The sequence below is a fragment of the Maniola jurtina genome, chromosome 2, assembly GCF_905333055.1.
Source record: "Maniola jurtina chromosome 2, ilManJurt1.1, whole genome shotgun sequence".
Taxonomy (NCBI): Eukaryota; Metazoa; Arthropoda; class Insecta; order Lepidoptera; family Nymphalidae; genus Maniola; species Maniola jurtina.
Genome location: NC_060030.1, coordinates 10052882 through 10071858, shown reverse-complemented (window position 1 = coordinate 10071858; position 18977 = coordinate 10052882). Strand labels below are relative to the sequence as shown.

Here is an 18977-nt window from a genome sequence, read left to right as displayed (position 1 = left end):
CGCAAACGCTTTTGTACAGTTGCACCGCCGGGTCTGGACGCCCATGTGGCGGTCACTTGTATGGTGAAAGTGAATAAATCTGCTTGAAAATTTATATCCTGCTATAAAATAGATTTTTTCGATGATAAAACTTAAAAATCCATATGATAATAATGCGAAATGCTGTGTCTGTCAGCTAGCTTTTCACAGTCCATCAGTTTAATCGATTTTCACAAATTTTGGTACGAAGCAGCTTGCGTCCTGGGGTAGGACAAAGTTCTTTCTAGGTAAGAGTGGGATTCTTAAAAACCTAAATCCACATGGACGATGTTAGTTACCTAATATAAGTTACATATTTTTAGCATTTATGTGCCCTGATGTTTATTTCTTATGACGAAGCAACTATAGATATTTCCAATTACCTTGAATACGAAGATAATACATAAGTAAGTAGATAAATACAATTCATCATTTCTGTCCCGAAAACTTTTTTGCAAGTGGTTAAATGCTGATAGCAAAAAGATTTCTTTGTTGGCGTTTTGCCAGCTTCTGTCTATATTTTTGATGAATAGCCTAAAACTACATTTCTCCGAGCGCTCCATTGCGTGCATATGCCTCCAACAATGTAAAACTGGTAGAAGAATGAACTTATTTTATGTCATTGACATATCTTTGTTAAAATGTCATAGCGCGTGGGTCTTGGTTATTATAATAATTTTTCTAAAATCAAGTCTTTTAGCTAGCCCTTGCCTGTCATCTCACCTGGTGGTAAGTGATAATGCAGTCTGAGATGGAATCGGGCTTCAGGTGTATGGCAGTTTTTATTAAACCCATACCTCTTTGGTTTCTATACGCTTGGCGGCACGGCTTTGCCACTAGGGTGTTAACTAGCCACAGCCTCCCACCAGACGAGACCAGAAATTTAGAAATTATAAAATTCCAAACCCCTACCGACAATCGAACCCGAGACCTTCCACTTAAGACCACAGCTCTTACCACTTCGCCAGGGAGGTTATCAAAATCAAAAATAACCTCATTCTTAATCGGGTTCTGAATAGTGCCTGCCAAACGCTAGCATTTCCAGGTTTACGCACGTAAAGTCCCGTGGTGAGGGCCTTCTAGTCATAAGGTTCTAAGGCTGTGGTGGGAGCGCAGCAGCCTTCTTAACCTAGCTTGACTTTATGTTGAACAAAGTAGTCCTATAAAAACCCTTCGTAACTATTATCTAATCTGTACTTTAACTGGCTCAATGAGTGATGATGTCTCTTTTAGATGGACGTTTCGGTCTTTACTAAACAGCATCAAAATAATGAATCATGAGATACACGAAGAAGTTATAAAACGAAAAGGAAATATATTGCTGTGGTTCGCTGTGAACGAAGGGCGGAGTTAGTGAGTTGAGGGTTAATATCTAACAATCTTCTGTTACACTGATGAAATTGCGGGCATTGTCTTTTATTAATTACATTTCCAAATAAACTCAGCCGTTAAAAACGAGTCCTGGTCCAATGTTTCATGTCTTTTGTCAGAGATTTTTGGTCACATTTCTAAGTAAATAAAAAGAAGGCACAAACTAAATGAACTTTGGAGCTACTCTTATAGCTAGTGATACATGAGTTTCTAAATAGTTATTTAATATTCCATGAATACAATAATTAAACTACTTAGATAATAAACTTTTATTTATTTTTGCATTGTTACAATCATGGCCTGTAACTCATAAGTCATAATATTACTAAACAATTATAATTATATACTTAGCATATTATTATGGAAATAATAGATATTTTTTTAAGTTTGATATTTTCGGAAAGTTGTACATGTGGGTACACTTGTAAAAATAAAAGACGTAGGTACTTCTTTGAGAGACTTACTTATTTAAGAGAAAAATACCTACTTGCGTTTATTTTGTGTGTGTATCTTTCACTGTATGTACCTACAGCTGTCTATATTGTATATAAAAAGAAAGTAACGTAATTTAAAGTTGCTTCAAAAAGGGGTTCCTGTGAATTTCGCAACTGCTATTTTGCAAGTCACTTTGTCTTTATTATTTTGCATTCTTAATTACTCTTCCAACTCTGAAATGGCTAAAATGAGGTAAATTTTTACATTTTCACTTCACTTTTATAAAATAAAATTAGAAGTTTTTTCATAAACGTGGATTTTTATTTACCCCTCTCGCAAAGATAAATTAGTATGCCGAAACATACCGAAGTGTTAAAGGATTACTTTTGAAATTGGTTCATTTATTTCAGCTCTGCTCAACGATGCAAAAAAACGATTTGTGAAGCCACCGCAGGATATTTCATGCAAAGTTTTAGGACCTGCCTTAATGATGCCAGGTCTTAATTGATACATCTGAAATAACATTGACACCTCCTCATCATTTACCCATCACTGGCCTACTACCTACTAAGAACGAATTTAGGCCGTAGTCTACCACGCTGGCCAAGTGTCGATTAGCGTATGTGAAATACGCTACACCTTTTTGAGAACATTATGAAGAACTCTGAGGCAAACAGGTTTCCTCATGATGGTGTCCTTCATCTTTAAAGCTTCTAATTAAATATCACATTTAATTGCTTAATCCGCACATAACTCCTATCAAATAGATCCCAAGCACGTACCTCCCAGACTTCCAGAATAAGAGGCTGACGTCATCAACGCTCTACTGATACCTATTTCGAATTAAATAAATAGATATTTTTTGTGTCAGGGTAGGTGCAGTGATATGCATTATATATACTCATGTGCTAGAGTTCTTGATATTGCAGTATTTTCTGTCTTCAATATTAACAGCTTATTAACATAGACTGTATAAAAATGGGAAAATGATTTCACAAAGTCATAGCGGAATAATTTCATTTCTTCGATAACCGAGGAAACCCCTTGTTATCGTGTTATGAAATATAGCCGTTTTGCGCTGTGTAGCTTTAAAAATAAATCGTCCTAAATGTCGCCTTTGAGGCTTCGTGTGATTAACGAGTAAACGCGGAGAGATTTTTTTAAAGATGCGGCTACTGATAAGTACAAGAAAAAAATACGTTTAAGTTTTCTATCAAGAACTTTGATGTATTCATACTATCAATATTACAAATGTGAAACTTCGGATTTTTGGATCTTTTTTACTCCTTTACGCCGCCACAAGAAAACCGGTTTGGCTGAAATTTAAGGTAATTACTATTTGACAAATCGCAAAAATGCTGTACTTTGAAGTAAATTGTTTATTTTTCTAAAGCATTAACAGCTATTAAATACATGCAATTAAAAACTTCAGTTTGTGAAGATTATAAGGGCCTCTTTTTATTTAGTATACATTATCCCAATAAAAAAAAAAACCAAGTTGAAAACATTGCTGTTCGCAACTTGTTCTGTAAAAGTTTTCTTTAACATCTTGATACTTTGAAGCCAACCTCCAGAAAATGATATGTTTAGGTTTAGCAATCAATTTTAACTGTTAGTTTTATACTAAATGTTTTTCGTTTCTTAAATAATCTAAAACTAACCAAAAAACTTCCTGTGCTATTTATTTTCTTGCAGGCGCTCTATGGAATTCAGTGTCCACTGGACTGTCATGGCGGAAGGACTGTGCGCGTCATTTCGTCGCAAAATATTATTTAAAATGAATTTAAGCTTATTATTTTTGAATGAAAGTTGTGTTTATAATCGTTGAAAAATAAAATAGGGATTTTTTCATTTCTAAATGAAGCCTGCTTATATACTAAAATTTATTCGAAAGTTACGGTTTTACCAGGTAAATACTCGGAGGTTGTCATAGATTATGATGACAGATAGTAAGTGTTCTAAATAGGTATTATACCTATGTTTTTTAGGAGATAGCGCGCCTCGTTTCGGGCGCCGTGTTCCGAAATGGATTTCGTAGTAGTGCAAGTTTGGTGTAAGTCCCACATGACGGAGGGGTATGCGTCAGGCATTTCCTGTGTACAAAAAAAGACCTATATTTCGGATCCATTTTTCATCACTGACATCATGCACTATTCAAAGACTGGTCTTCAAGCATTGAGGAATTTTGGACGAGAGACATCTCGAAGGTTCCCGAAGGCTGCCTAACTGAGTTAGATTTGTCGGCTAGCTAGCTTTTTTTGAAATTGGACCTACTTAGCTGGATTGTGTGTTAGAGATTTCTTATGAGATATTATATGTACATAATATAACCATCATAAGGAAGCTCAGATTCATGCTGCGGGCAATGGGGAGAGCCTAAAGGTTGGAACGCCATTTCTGCGGCCGTGTTTCCTGCCATATATACCATAGATACCTGCAAGCCAAGAGTGAATAGGCATCTTCCAGGTAAGCGTGCTCCAACTTGGACCTCATCATTGCTTTCTTTAAAGCATGATTGTCGTCAAGCGCAAGCGCAAAGATTCAGGCGGCGCAAACCCGTAGCATGTGGAAGACCCTATTAAAGACCTATGTTCACTGTGGACGTCTGTCGGTTGATGTTGATGATTATGTCTTTAGTGCAAGTAGTTCAGTAGTTTCAGAGTTTATCGATAACAAACAAACAAACCTTTCCTCTTCATAATATATGTACTTAGTAGCGCAAACTTGGAAAAAATCTCGTGGAAACTCTTTGATTTTCCGAGATAAATGTCATTTTACCTGGCAGCCCTAATCAATTTTATCACTGATAATAATAACTAATTCATAACCGTTAAAACTAAGAGTCAAAATCTCGTTTTTCTAGTCGAGTTCCGTAGGCTCTTTGAACCCACCGCATTATTATCCCAAGAAAACCTACCATTAGATGTAGGAATAATGGAAAGAGGTCACAACCCTCAGCAATAAAGAATACGATGCGGAGAGAGATGTCACTCTCAAGGTCTTTAAATGTATCCATGCAAAAAACCACGTCGACTGGTTGCTCCGTTGCAGCGTGATTGAATATGAAACCAACAAACACACTTTCGCATTTGAAATATGGCCAGTGATTATAAGAAACAGTTTAAATCTCTCTCTGCTCTCTAAGAGACGTTAGGCAAAGTGAACACGAATTATGACACTTCTGTGTTCTTATACAAGCTTAGGTCTCTCAATTTTGTCAATTAATGTCAAATTTCTTTCTCAGATCAAAACCTAGTAAGTGGTTTAAATTCAAGAGAAGTTTAGGCCGTAGTCTTCAACAAGAAACTCGGCGGTTGCTCTTTTCAAAGATTTGATATACAATATTAAATTGCTTAAAACCCACATAACTGAAAAGTTAGTAGTGCGTGATTCCAGGATCGAACCCCCGACCTTCGATTAGGAGGCGGACGTTCTAACCACTAGGCTATGACAGTTTTTAAATTAAAGGGGTTTAAATATTTTAGTGTGAAGACTGGCCTACACATTTATTCATTAGATGTGCATCACTTTCTTTTTTAGGGTTCCGTACCTCAAAATGAAAAACGGAGCTCTTAAAGGATCACTTTGTTGTCTGTCCATTTGTCCGTCCGTCCGTCAAGAAAACCTATACAGTACTTCCCGTTGATCTAGTATCACGAAATTTGTTCTCGGATTTATTCCTTTACTTGGGCTATGAGAGTTGAGACCTATCTACCTGCCCATAATTCTAGGTTAACGGGAAATACCCTATCGGTTTTCTTGACAGACACGACAGACGGACAGACGGACAGAAAGACAGACAACAAAGTGATCCTATAAGGGTCCCGTGTTTCCTTTTGAGATATGCAACCCTAAAAACATTATGTAAGTATGCAAAGTATTTCCCTTGCAAACCATATTTAACAGTTGACATGTAGAGGTCATTGACTTTTCCTATCTTACTTTTAAGTTTTAATGCATCATTAAGTATTTACTGTTTTGACATGGTATTTAGATAATGGGTGATATTTATTTTATTTAATCTAATTCCTTTGAAAAACTTAGTAAGGCGCATTAATCTATAAAAAACCTAGCCAGTTCATAGACTTACTATGTTTTAAAATGGTCAAAGCGACTTACTAGCTTTTAATTTTACTTTAATGTGGGTGTCCTTACAATACAACGGGACATACTATGAAAGTTAGGCTTATGACATAAAACGATTTTCGGAAAAATGACATTTACTTTGTTTTGATATGGGGCGGTCGATATAATTAGGTACTAGGGTAAAGGCTCAAGTAAATGAACAGATTGGACATTTTTACATGTATTAAGAGCTGGAATAAAAAACCGGCTGATATACCTTTTTTAAATATTTTCTTACAAATTCTTACACTTTTTTCAATTTCAATTTCAAAACCGTGTTCCGTTCAAACCGTTCAAAAGTGCGTGTGCGTGCGTCCATGTGTGTGTGTGAGTGTGTGTGAGTATATACTTGTCTGTATGTTTGTACGAGTGTTTGTTAGTGTGGTATTGCGTTGTATAACCACATGAGTAGCGAACAGAGTCAAAGCTTCATACAAGCGCGCTACGATAGGTACACTACTACAAGCTTGAGGCGCGTGTGTGCGTGAGCACAGGCGCTACGTCGCGTACGGAGAGAAATCGGTTTATACCGGCTCGGCCTGTGCTCAAGCTCAGGGGCTGCAGTACACGTCGCGCGTCGTGTTTTCATTTAATTTAATGTTAATGATAATAATTTAAATAGTGTTTAAAATCTATTTTCTTGAACTGTCATAGATTTTGTTCAAAATCAATATCTGAGGATCCCTAGGATCACAAAACAGGATATTGTTACCAAATTTAAAAAAATCGACGCCATTTTGAAATTCTTTGTTAATTGACCGATTTCGTTCAAAATCGATATTTAGAGCTCCCTGGGATCACAAAATAAGAAACTGTTACCAAAATTTAAAAAAGTCGACGCCATTTTGAAATTCTTTGTAAATTGACCGATTTCGTTCAAAATCGATATTTAGAGCTCCCTGGGATCACGAAATAAGAAACTGTTACCAAAATTTAAAAAAGTCGACGCCATTTTGAAATTCTTTGTTAATTGACCGATTTCGTTCAAAATCGATATTTAGAGCTCCCTGGGATCACGAAATAAGAAACTGTTACCAAAATTTAAAAAAGTTGACGCCATTTTGAAATTATTTGTTAATTGACCGATTTCGTTCAAAATCGATATTTAGAGCTCCCTGGGATCACAAAATAAGAAACTGTTACCAAAATTTAAAAAGGTCGACGCCATTTTGAAATTCTTTGTAAATTGACCGATTTCGTTCAAAATCGATATTTAGAGCTCCCTGGGATCACGAAATAAGAAACTGTTACCAAAATTTAAAAAAGTCGACGCCATTTTGAAATTCTTTGTTAATTGACCGATTTCGTTCAAAATCGATATTTAGAGCTCCCTGGGATCACGAAATAAGAAACTGTTACCAAAATTTAAAAAAGTCGACGCCATTTTGAAATTCTTTGTTAATTGACCGATTTCGTTCAAAATCGATATTTAGAGCTCCCTGGGATCACGAAATAAGAAACTGTTACCAAAATTTAAAAAAGTTGACGCCATTTTGAAATTATTTGTTAATTGACCGATTTCGTTCAAAATCGATATTTAGAGCTCCCTGGGATCACGAAATAAGAAACTGTTACCAAAATTTAAAAAAGTCGACGCCATTTTGAAATTCTTTGTTAATTGACCGATTTCGTTCAAAATCGATATTTAGAGCTCCCTGGGATCACGAAATAAGAAACTGTTACCAAAATTTAAAAAAGTCGACGCCATTTTGAAATTCTTTGTTAATTGACCGATTTCGTTCAAAATCGATATTTAGAGCTCCCTGGGATCACGAAATAAGAAACTGTTACCAAAATTTAAAAAAGTTGACGCCATTTTGAAATTCTTTGTTAATTGACCGATTTCGTTCAAAATCGATATTTAGAGCTCCCTGGGATCACGAAATAAGAAACTGTTACCAAAATTTAAAAAAGTCGACGCCATTTTGAAATTCTTTGTTAATTGACCGATTTCGTTCAAAATCGATATTTAGAGCTCCCTGGGATCACAAAATAGGAAACTGTAACCAAAATTTAAAAAAGTTGGCACCATTTATAATTCTTTCTAAATTGACTGATTTCGTTCAAAATCGATATTTAGATCTATCGATCGATATTTAAAGATCGATATTTAAACTAGGCAATCACAACAAAAACAAACTTTACCATCTTGTTGAACAAATAACTATTGTTAATTAAATTGTATCCTCCAGTGCCAACCCTACCAAAATAGTTATAAATTTTGCCTCTGTTTGCTACTCTGTGGTATAACACCATGTTAGTAAATCTTAGCATATTTTTAACCGACTTTAAAAAAAGGAAGAGGTTCTGAATTCGTCGGTATCTTTTTTTTTATGTATGTTCCCCGATTACTCAAAGACGCCTGGACCGATTTGGATTTTTTTTTGTTTGATAGGGTATACTTTGCAAGTGGTCCCATATAAAGGTAAAGATCTGATGAATATCTTTGAAGATGGAGAACAGAACTCCTCAATGGATAAGAGCAAATTCAATTTTTTTTTTAATGTATGTTCACCGATTGCTCAAAGACGCCTGGACCGATTTGGATTTTTTTTTTTTTTGAAAAGCTAGGTATACTTTGCAGGTGGTCCCATATAAATTTGATGAAGTTCTGATGAATATCTTCTGACATGGAGAACAGAACTCCTCAATGGATAAGAGCAAATTGCTCGCGATCAGTGTAATTGCTTAGTAAACAGTAGGGTTTTAGCTGGGCATGGCACATTATTATAGTACAGTGGGGCCACTAAAAATTTTGAAATAAAAAATTTTCAAAAGAAAAATAAAACCGACTTCAAAAACCACAATAACTTAAATTATTTTTTACTTTTTAGTGTTTGTGATTTTGAAGTCGGTTTTATTTTTCTTTTGAATTTTTTTTATATTTATTCTGGTATTCTTCTTTCTTGGATATGGATCCCTCTTGGGTATCCCCATTTCTCTCTGTCTTTGGTACTATCAAGCTAATTTTCTCTCGCGATTTGCACAATAGCATTAGACCAACGCGTCTTCGGTCTACCTACCTGTTCTTCTTTCATCTGTAAAAATCGATACAATAATATGACCATTTGCATTTCAGTTTTAGGGCATGTCTCAAGGTGTCTGTAGGCTTTGTCTTTTTTCTTATGTCTTCAATTCTCACTTTGAATATTTTTTGCTTAATTTATGCACCTTGCCATCGCCCTTTAGCAAGTCACTATTTCTTTTTATATTCTTTGTCTGGACCCATGTTTGGCTGGCATAGGTAAGGCATGGCCGGATGCATGTATCTATAACGGATCTTTTAAGATGTACTGGGTAAGCTCCTTTCATTCTTTCCTTTTGTGCCCAGTAAAACAAGCATACTCGGGCTACTTTGAGAACCCATTAGCAGCTAACAGCAAGGCCTGGACTCCAATTTTTATATGTGGAAGCTGTATTTCCTCGTTGCGTTTATGAGCAAATAAGAATAGTTAACTACTTTTACTAAAAAAAAAATTTTATAATTTGGCGCGAACCATCTAAACACCATGATGATTATTATTTCTGCGTTGTGAATATTACCAGAAGAAACAGCAAAAAAAATTGTTCCAAGCGGCTCTATTGTAACTTGCAGTCTGCAATTTGAACGATTCTGACTTCTGGTGATAAATCTGTACCTCAGCCCCAACCCAGTACCTCTAATCTACCATTTCAAGAACTTTCAGAAGGTAGTGACGATGTAGTGACTTTTTTACATCTCAACTTAGACCATTCAATCAAAATTATTTGGATCACTTAATGAGAGATCTTAGATTGTCTAAAAAGCATCAGAACATGTGGCTCAAAGGAACAAATCTGATACCATCAGACACTTGTGTTACGGTATATTATTCTCACTACTCTTAACACATTCAGTAGCTGATGTTGCACTTCCAGCGACTTGGATGCAACAAGAGCGTTAAGTTTCATTTTCTCTGTAGTCATTTGGACTGTTTTCCAGAAAATTTAGGTGACTTTCAAACTAAGATAACTATACCAAAGGGGATAATATCATATGAAAGGGCTCTATTATACATTCTAAAACAGGTTTTATTTATTATTATTATGTAAAAGAGTTTTTGATTTATCGCGCAAAATGTAGAAAAAAATATACAATAAGTCAAAAACTGAAAATCTGACATTTTTTTTAAATTCCAAGCCGAAAATATACTTAAGAATTTATTAATAGGAATCGAGAGTTTATGCACTAGATAGAGTTTGTTCATTCACTGAAATTCCCAGTTCATTTACTGGCAATTTATCCTTTTGTTAAATAAAATAATTTATAATAATTAATACCACGCATTTTTTTGCGTTTTTGATATTTAAATAATTTAAGAGTGTATACCTACTGGGTATAGACACAGATAAAAAAAAATATAAAAATTATATATAGAACGATTCTCATATATCTTAATTTTAGGTCAAAGTCAGGGTAGTCATTCATTTACTGGATCTTTTACCCTCCTACGTCAAAATACTAAAAGTCCGCGTAAATTTCGCAGATTGAAATGTCTGCTTGATTAATTGTCAATAGAGGGTCATGACATGTCGAAATTGCTAGTTTGAAGGGGAAATCGTCAATGTCATTCGCATAGGTTTTCCTCTTAAAACGAAGATATTTTATACCCCGAATTGGCACATATGCTACGTTTTATCTCGTAAAATCAAAGGGTTCCCGCGGGATTTAAAAAAACTTCCAAGTCGCGAGCATTAATCATCTGGTAAACTATAAAATGTCGAATACCGTAACATATTATAATATAACATTTATACGACGTACTGAAATCTGTTAAAAAGAAAATGATGCTGATGCATCATTTTCTTTTTAACAGATTTCAGTTCCTTGCTGGATAGGTATAGAATCTCTCTCGGTATGGGATCTCTTAAAGGAATTTCCATACTCCACATAGTCTTGTGTCAATTGTACTAAGGGTGAATGTAGCTAGTTTGATACTGCAGTCCGTCAACAATCTACATAGTGGGGAGATCTATTGACCTAGCGCTTTCATGTCTACAATTAAACTAAAAGAGGAAAAACATCCCCTTCGGTTACTGACTACCGACTGCTCATAACCTTTACTTACAACTTGATATTCATTATTTTTTTTAATAAATAATTAAAAAGCTATGTAAAAATCCTCTCCACTTTCTCTAGCAGGAAATAAGTTGTTACTTATCCAACTCAGATGAGATAATGAGACAATAACTCAAAATTTAAAAAATCCCTGACACAAAAACCTCTGTAAGAAAACTAGAAAAGAGCTGAACCGATTTTCTTCGATTATAGCTAAGAACACTCTCGATCAAGCCACCTTTCAAATAAAAAAAACTAAATTAAAATCGGTTCATTCGTTTAGGAGCTACGATGCCACAGACAGATACACAGATACACACGTCAAACTTATAACACCCCTCTTTTTGAGTCGGGGTTAAAAACGACACAAAAGAAGGTTGTAATATTAATAATGTCAACGGGGAAACATACAGACAATACGTTCATGATACAGACAGTAACTGGAACTTTTTAGTAAAGTAGTATAAGATGTCATTTCCAAGAAAGGACTGATTTATCAATTTTTTGACGTTAGAAAAGTTAATTTTGTTAGTGCAAGGAATTAGCTTTGCTCAAGCGGACTAATTGTTTCAGTAACGATCTACATTTCTAATGTAGGTATTACACTTCGCTTTTATGCTTTTCCGTTTGGGAAATTAAAGCTAGAAACTATAGTTTTCAATGAAAATTAGTTCTGAACTCACTAATAAATAACCTAGTTTCCTTTAAAAATTTAAAAGAAAAACGTCATGTTAAACTAACGCAATGAATGAATGTCAAATAATGCACTAATCATCTGACCTTCATGGAAACTTGAAAGAAAATTTCACTTTTCAGTATTTTTATAAAACATTTATGTAGGTAGGTAGGTATATGTTTTATTTTAACTGTGATAGCCTAGTGGTTAGGACGTCCACCTCTTAATCGGAGGTCGGGGGTTCGATCCCGGGCACGCACCTGTATCTTTTCAGAGTTATGTGCGTTTAATTAAATATTTCTTGTTTTAAAGGTGAATAGGTAAACATCGTGAGAAAACCTGCGTGTGGAGAGTTTTTGGAGTATCGCGAATGTGCTAGAGGTATCAAATCATAACGTTTTCGCTTCAAAAGTTATATTCAGGATTCAGTAGGACTAGTCTTATTGGAAAACCAATGTCACGTGGCCGAATTCGCGGAAAACATCTGGTAGTATAGAAATAAAAGGAATTAATAGTGTACTTAACAATTCACATAGACACAATAGGTAACCTATTAAGCTGGCAGCCGCAGCCCGCATGTCACGTGACAAAACACGATTGTCTGTAGCTTTATACAGATAGAGAAAGAGATAATCCTTGTATTATTAAATTCAACAGCTCTGACGTCGTTAATGTTATTCTATCTTCCTTTGTCTTTTAACTAGTTCCTGTTTCTCTAACTTTTTAGTGTAGTTTTATAGGATGTATTTCGGTGAGTCACGATTTACTCAGGGACTTTTCGATCTCATTTGAGTAGCTGGTGAACAAAACGGTGTAATCACACTCTGATCAGTATGTATAGTTTTTTCGTCCAGATGTTGTTTGCCCGCTGAAACAAACATGTACTTATTTTCAAACAAAAGGGCCTAAAACTGTGCTAAACTTAAGTCCAAAGTTTGTGAGTTTGATCACTGAACCCAACTCTGAAGTCATTTCCAAATGAAACATTTTAATAAACTATGCAGAAACGGAGTCTAAAAGTTCGTAATTTCGACCAAAATGGCATAATTACAGCAAAGTTTCAACAGCTTTCTTTCTTTTTTGCTCCTCCTGTAAAAGTTAATTTCATACAATTACGCCATTTGGCTCGCCAACTCCTCATTCACTTTACTACCTTAGATCGCAAGACTCTGGCACTGGGCAGGTTTCATCACTATCACATCACATCACACTAATATTATAAAGGCGAAAGTTTGTGTATATGTGTGTGTGTGTGTTTGTTACTCCTTCACGCAAAACCTACAAGACGGATTTGGCTGAAACTTGGAATGGAGATAGATATTATCCTGAATTAGCACAAAGGCTACTTTTTATCCCGGAAAATCAAAGAGTTTCCACGGGATTTCGAAAAACCTAAATCCACGCGGGTGAAGTCGCGGGCAACGGTTAGTTATATTATATTATATTAATTCGTTGATGTTCTATCTACGTGCGTGGAACTCTTTGTTTTCATTCCTTAAATGCATGTAATAATGGAGCATTATACTCTTTGAGTCTTCATTTCTTTACGTTCAAGTCATGAAGAGTAAGTAGGTAGGTATAGAGTAAAAAAAGTAGGGAGCTCTAAAACCGGTCAAGAGCGAGTCAGACTCGCATAAGAAGGGTTCCGTACCGTTGTACAGAAATAACACACAATTTTTTTAAATACTTGTTTTAGTACTTGTTGTTATAGCGCCAATAGAAATACACATTTTGTGAAAATGTCAGGTCTCTATCGATTGTGGTTCACGAGACAGACAGACAGACGGACGGACGGACAGGGGTAAACTTTTGATATACGAACCCCTCTATCAGAGCTCGTATAGTCTATACTATAGATTTATGATAACGATAATAATAATCGTAGGGTTACTTTTAGACAAAATAGTTTTAAAAAGTAGGTATCTATTGTAAATGTCTGGATTTGGCTGTTGGGTTAGAAATATTAATATTAAAATGGAAGGTGATTTACAGTTTAATATTTGAATATTCAAGAGAGCGTACCTACTTGAATAAAACATGCTTTAAATTATACAGCCAGGTTTCCATTTCATAGATACTTATGTAGGCGCCGGATTCATCATTGTGTAGTGTTGACTGTATTTATTCATCGAACTCTGCGTCGTAATCCTCATTTCTGAGGGTCGAGGACTCTTCCATTAATCATGAAAGAGTAGGAGTTTTCAAAGGATGCGGTGGGTTCACAGATCTTTCCGCATATGACTTTACTAAGAGTACGATTTTCAGAAAGAAAGAAAAACCGTACAGTTGTGCTATTACTAAGTATATGTAATTTAATGTTTCAATAGTCAAAACCAAAACAAGACTGAACTATATATTCGATTGATCCTTTATAAACTCAGTAACCCTTGTGACAATTTACTTACTTTTGATTTATGATCTTACCCTTCAACCGTTGAACTGGAAATTACATCAATAATATTAATTCATGATTTCTATAGGTATATACAGGCACTTACCTATATATAAATAAAGACATGTTAAAATGTAGATCGATACTTGTATAATTGGGGTTTTAATACCTCTTAATATGTACAGTCTGTTAAACTTTAAACCTACATATAATTAAAACTTCCTTAGTCGGATCGCAATGTACCACACAATGAAAGCAAGTAATTAAATTTAAGTAAGTCATTATTTACAAAATTTACTCAGGAAAGCCTAAAATGATTTCAATAAAAAAGACGTTATAAAAACCTTTATTTACTAGTTAAAACTTCATTGTGATCATTCCGAACCAGCAGTGCAGAGGATTCAAAAGTACTTTTAAAAGTTTATTTGAATAAAAAAAACTTTCTACCTACAAATTCCTATTTCCTAAGTAGGTCTATGTAGACGCGCAAAGTCGCGGACGGTAAAATAATAACTACAGGCTACAGCGTATTGTCAATGTCGTATAAAAATAGAATAGGAATATTTTTCCACTCCGAATTCCCTATGGGTCGGAATAATTTAGTCAACGGGATCTGGCGTCGACAGCATGGACGGATTTATATTCATTCAGTGGAAAAAATATAAGCCATGCATAAGCCCGTCTCTTGGTCTACCTGTCTGTACTATTATGACAGGCCTGTAAGTAAAACACTAATGTATTATTTCAAAACCGGCGAAGTGCGAGTCTGACTCGCGCACCAAGGGTTCCATACTCGGGTATTTTTTTCAACATTTTTCTCAATAAATCAAAATATGTTATGCATAAAAATAAATAAAATTCTGTTTCAGAAAATACAGGTAAAGACCTTTCTTTAATTTCTATTTCTTTTTTAATGATGCAACCACAAATTCACGGTTTTCAGATTTATTCCTTTACTTGTGCTAAAGACTTACCTACCTACCAAATTTCATGATTCTAGGTCAACAGGAAGTACTCTATAGATTTTCTTGACAGACACGATGGACGGACAGACAGACAGACAGACAACAAAGTGATCCTATGGTTCCGTTTTTCCTTTTGAGGTACGGAACCCTAAAAATGGTCGGGTACTACATGAGACCCTGCAGGAGCTATAAGATCTACATCTCAAACATTTTCAGCGTTCCATAAAAAAACCGAAAGAACCGATTTCTATCTGCCACACGGGCTACGACCAATCGCCAGGCAACCGGCGGCTAAAAACCGTGTAAGTATAATAATTTATGTCGACTCTCGAAAATCGGAACGAATCAATACCAGTATTGGTCATACAGCATAATTTAAATATCCTGTATATTTTTTTTGCGATACTTCTAGTCTTTAAACTAAGTACCTAAGTATAAGTATCCCTTCACATTCCGACAGAGAGACGCGTGCTCAGTAGTGAGTCGGCAATGGGTTGATGATGGTGATGTATTCTCACCTTTCTATTCCTGTACAAAAGTCTCATACATTTACATTCCATCATGGGCTTGTATCCAATGCATTTCAATTTATGTTGTGAGTAGGCTATAGAGTATAGATAGAGCAATAAAGCCTGAAAGCGAATGCGCAAGTACATTTATTTCTATATCGCGAGAAAGTCACTCTATCCGCTAAGCTTAGTCGTCGTCCACAACTTTTCTCTCGGAATTGAGTGCTTTCTTTTTATTACAGAACTCAATCCATAAGTATTTATATACAGTCAGTTCTAGGTAAAAGCTATTGGATTATGTTTGAAGGATTTATCGGCACTCATTATTCATTGTTTATCAAATAGATCTCAACCTTAACTGCGACGTCTGCTGAAGCATTTGGTAAAATGGATACCTACCAACTATTTTAACCCGCTGAAAGTCTTTTTCTTTTAAAGTTTATCAATAAACTTTTCTTTGAGCGTTTTGTTTAGGAAAAATATTGTGATCAAGCACCAATCAAAAAAGATGTCTCCACTAAAACTTAGTGGTTTCTAAGAGATAACATTTTACCATGACCTTTATTCGAATTATTGTACTGGAATTTAGCTATGAATTCGTAGAAAATTGAACGAATTTTATATTGCATGCATTTTGTGCGGCCTATTGAAGATCGTTCAGTTGTTAGGTAAACGATCTTTAAAATTCAATTTGGATTTAAAACTCCTGTTATAAGAAATGGTCGTTCTTGAAGTTGCTCTAACAACTATTTTTAAAAAAGTTTTGAAATTTGATATAACATTTACATTTCTGCTCCGTACCTAATTGAAATCAAAATTTATTTACTTCATGTAGGACCACTAGTGTCTCTTATGCTACGTTCGTGACTTTACCACCGTTTCAGAATGAAGATTCTACTGAGAAAACCCGGCAAGAAATCAGCAGTTGCTTTTTTCAAATCACAAAAAGTTATATAAGTAAAACAATACACTAAACCGTCTTGGGGACAAAAAAAAACTCGTTTATACTTAATATATGCGCCGTATTTTAACGAGATGTGGCATCTATACCGAGACAGTTTCCCTCGGGAGAGATTAAAAACCCAAGGCTTAAAGCGGCACTCAGCGCTGAAATGTTTGCGCCTTGTAATCCCGCTGTAAAAAGTGTACGTATGTGACACATTACTGTTCTCATTGTTGCTATTTGAGAGAGCCAGCACGTGCCAAATCGTCGTTATTTTATAAAAGCTGAAGGTTTCTCTGCGTATTGTCCTCAACACAGGGAGGGACCATCAGCGACTATGTTGGATCATGATGGCTTTGGGAGATAACAGGTAATAAAGGTGTTAAAAATCTTACGTCAAAGTATAAAGTCTAATTTTTAACATTTTCTTCGGAATAGTATTAGAAATCACGTCATAATTCAAAAGTAATGCATTGCCAGACACTTGGTGTCGTGGTAACCCTAATGCATATGCATACCCTAATGCATAATGCATTGCAAGCCACCACCCTTTAAATGTTTACAGACAAACAGACAACAAAATGACATTAATATATGTCACTTTTTTACCTTTTGGGTACTTAACCCTAAAAACTGCATTAATACTATACTGTAGACCATATATCTACAATTAACACACACTACTACGTACGGTTGGAGCTTTATTTCAATTTGTGGGGTCTAATGAGTTCCGGATTAGATTTTCCTACCATCTCGATGGCTTGAGATCCCAGTCGAATAGAGGGCGGTGCACATGTAGGGTAATGAACAAGGGACCAGCTTGCCCTCGACAAATTTAACGTTAATTATAGTATGGGTACCCCGGAACTATCAATTATTTTTAATGACTCAAGTCTACAACGGTAAACTAATATTGAGAAAATCAAATTAAAATCATTTTTATTTCAATTTCTCTTCTTTACTCCTAGAACAACTTTACAGTTACTTTTACTCCAAATAAAAAAAAAACTGTGTAGCGATAAAAAATTAGCTTTGTACCTATTTAAAATATAAAGAGTTAATTATATCGTACTCTATAAACCAGCTTAGTAGTGGGCCGATAATGGGCTGAACACGATAATATACTGCTCAAAAGAACTACCTACTCGTAACTACTCGTAGCTACGCTTTCTACCTCATGCTACGTCGTAGCTTCAAAGGTTCAATTAAGCCAAAAAGCCGTAGGTCTCTACGTACCATCTGACGTACTACGAAAGAAAATGACGATAAGACGTAGATCTCTCTCTACCTAGTACCCGGTAAACTCAAACTCAAATTCAAAGTATTGTTCTCCTTTTGATGGTCAGAATTGTTATTCCAAACGCGCCCAGGTTTGAGGTAGGTAGTTATATCTATAGTTATTAGGTAATATCTAGGTATATGTATGTAGTACTAGTATGTATTGCTATGAGTAAATATCATACGCGCGGCGTATGTGTAGGTACAGAAGCGCACGAATTTGTCTTTGCGTTACAAAATAAAATTGTATGAAGTTTTGCCTATTTGGAGTTATTATCCCTGTATTTTATTTTTTGAAAAAAATACAATTAGTAAGGACATTTACACGATCGAAGGATTCTTCTAAGTGATACTTTTTTCCTAGTCGGAATATAATTCTGGGAATAATTCCTATAAGGAGAGACATCTGGGCATGATGAATGGTACAATTTTCTCACGGGCGGATGAGAGTAGATCTTCGCTCCGCGTCTATCAAGATTTACTTTATCGCGCTCGCACAAACTCGACGCATTAAAAACTCTTTAACTTTTATTTAGTGCCTACTTTTTGTATACTTAATGCGAAATTTGGACGTTTTCATAACATTATCTTTGTCCTAGTTCCCTGTATAATTGAGGTTACTAGGTTAAAATTCTAAAATACCTACCAGACCAGAAGGCAGTAAAAATGCGCGTTTGGAACCCCCGTAGCTTTAGTTTTAAGTTTTCTTAGAAATTCCACAAATTGATAACTCAAAATTTTAGGAAACCCCGACACAAAAACCTCTATAAGAAAACTAGAATAGGTAGAGCTGATAACTTTCAAACGGATGAACCGATTTTCTTCGATTATAGCTAAGCACACTCTCGATCAAGCCACCTTTCAAACAAAAAAAACCAAATTAAAATCGGTTCATTCATTTAGGAGCTACGATGCCACAGAAGGATACACAGATACACACGTCAAACTTATAACACCCCTCTTTTTGGTTCGGGGGTTAACAATCAAAAAGTATGTACAGTACTCAATTTGAATAAATGATTTGAATTTTTATCACACACAATTTTTACCACAATTTTATCATTTTTGAGCTTCACACTTGGATTTTTGGCTTCTTTTATTATGCTCGCTCGACTTCATACATATTATTACATTACACGTGTAGAAACAAAAATTATTTTTTACATTTTAGTGTTTGTGGTTTTTGAA

The 18977-nt window shown here is 35.2% G+C and overlaps 2 long non-coding RNA genes across 2 annotated transcripts in view; one reads left to right on the top strand and one right to left on the bottom strand.

The window, feature by feature from the left end:
* LOC123873366 overlaps positions 1-1476 on the top strand; it is an 11003-nt gene extending 9527 nt beyond the window's left edge. Inside the window, exon 2 of the long non-coding RNA XR_006797671.1 lies at positions 1252-1476. This is a non-coding gene — a long non-coding RNA (uncharacterized LOC123873366). The remainder of the gene's footprint in view (positions 1-1251) is intronic.
* Positions 1-18948, bottom strand: part of LOC123873359 — a 22282-nt gene extending 3334 nt beyond the window's left edge. The window contains exons 1-2 of the long non-coding RNA XR_006797669.1: positions 18938-18948; positions 14384-14391 (exon numbers count right to left, since the gene is read on the bottom strand). This is a non-coding gene — a long non-coding RNA (uncharacterized LOC123873359). The remainder of the gene's footprint in view (positions 1-14383; positions 14392-18937) is intronic.
* Positions 18949-18977: the final 29 nt, after the last annotated feature.